Genomic DNA, 2,095 nt, shown 5'->3' on the forward strand with positions numbered 1-2,095 from the left:
TGAGTGCACAAATTTTTGTGCACCGGGCCTCTAGTATATATATATTTTAAAGAAAGTTACTTTTTAAAAAAATATATTTCTTTTTTGATTTCAGAGAGGAAGGGAGAGGGAGAGAGAGATAGAAACATCAATGATGAGAGAATCATTGATCGGCTGCCTCCTGCACGCCCCCTACTGGGGATGGAGCCCACAACCCGGACATGTGCCCTTGACCGGAATCGAACCTGAGACCCTTCAGTCCACAGGTCCACGCTCTATCCACTGAGCCAAACTGGCTAGGCTGCACATGGGATTTTAGTGCCGCTTTTAGAAGAGTCCCGTGTCCTTCCTCTTCTGTCCTTTGCTAATTTTTCTATTGAGTCACGGCAGCTGTGTGCGTTGCGTGAGGCTGCTGCAACAGTGTCACAAACTGGGTGGCTCAAAACAACAGAAATGTATTGTCTCGCAATCAGAGGCTGGAGTCCGAAATCAAGGTGTCAGCAGGACCGCGCTCTCTCTGAAACCACGCGAGGACACCCTTCCTCGCAGCGGGCTGGCTCTGGTGGTTTGCCGGTGGTCTTCGGCGTCCCTTGGCTTGTAGCTGCCTAACTCCAGTCTCTGCTTTCAGTCTCTGCTTTTCACATGGCCTCTTCCATGTCTCTGTCTTCACAGGGTCGTCTCCGATAAAGGACACTAGTCTCCCTAGCTGGTGTGGCTCAGTGGATGGAGCACCGGCCTGCGGACTGAGGGGTCCCGGGTTCGATTCCAGTCAAGGGCACATGCCCGGGTTGTGGGCTCGATCCCCGGTGTGGGGCGTGCAGGAGGCAGCCGATCAATGATTCTCTCATCATTGATGTTTCTATTTCTCGCTCCCTCTCCCTTCCTCTCTGAAATCAATAAAAATATATTCAAAAAAAAAAAAAAAGGTCACTAGTCCCATTGGATGAGGGTTCGTCCTACCCCATTATGAGCTCATCTTAACTAACTACGTGGGCAACAACCCTATTTCTAAATAAGGTCACATTCTGAGTACTGGAGGCCAGGACTTCATCTCTCTCTCTCTCTCTCTCTCTCTCTCTCTCTCTCTCTCCACAAGGGAGCATAATTCAACCCCTAAGAGGAGCTCTTTGTATATTAGTAACATCAGCTCTTGAATCTCGATGATTATTTCTGCTCTGGTGGAGCCTGAGCTGCAAAAAGCTAGAGGCAGGGAAACTGTTCTTCTTTGCACAGACTCTGCAATGTTTTTCTTCTCTGGATCCCTCTTCTCCCCAAGTCACCTCATGCCCATGAGCCAGAGAGAGGCGAGGCAAGGCAGGCTGGTGGAGGAGGGGTGGGAAGAGGCTGGGCGCTTCTAGCCCCCAGTACTTGTCACCCCACCCCCCGCCAGCAGCAACCCCCAGCTGGCAGTTATGAGCATGGGTGCAGTGCCAGACTGCTTGTGTCCAAATCGTCCTGATTTTATTTTTTTAAATATGTTTTTATTGATTTCAGAGAGGAAGGGAGAGGGAGATAGAAACATTAATGATGAGAGAGAATCATTGATGGGCTGCCTCCTGCAGGCCTCCTGGGGATCGAGCCCGCAACCCGGGCATGTACCCTGACTGGGAATCAAACCATGGCCTGCTGGTTCATAGGTCGATGCTCAACCCCTGACCCACACCGGCCAGGCCAAGTGGTCCTGACTTTATACTTCCAAGTCATCCTCGGTGAGTGACTTAACAGCTTTTGTTAGTTCCTACTGGTTGCCATAAATGACCACAGACATAGTGGCTTTTAAACAATAGGAATGTGTTCTCTAGGGCAGCGGTCGCCAACTTTCGGACCTCACGGACCACCAGCGGTCCGCGGACCACCGGTTGGCGGCCACTGCCCAAGAGCACTGAAGGTCAGAAATCTCTAATGAGCCCTAACCGGTTTGGCTCAATGGATAGAGCGTCGGCCTGCAGACTGAGGGGTCCCAGGTTCGATTCCAGTCAAGGGCATGTACCTTGGTTGCGGGCACATCCCCAGTTGGGGATGTGTAGGAGGCAGCTGATCGATGTTTCTCTCTCATTGATGTTTCTAACTCTCTATCCCTCTCCCTTCCTCTCTGTAAAAAATCAATAAAATATAT

Source organism: Myotis brandtii, unplaced genomic scaffold (assembly GCF_000412655.1).
Source record: "Myotis brandtii unplaced genomic scaffold, ASM41265v1 scaffold987, whole genome shotgun sequence".
NCBI lineage: Eukaryota > Metazoa > Chordata > Mammalia > Chiroptera > Vespertilionidae > Myotis > Myotis brandtii.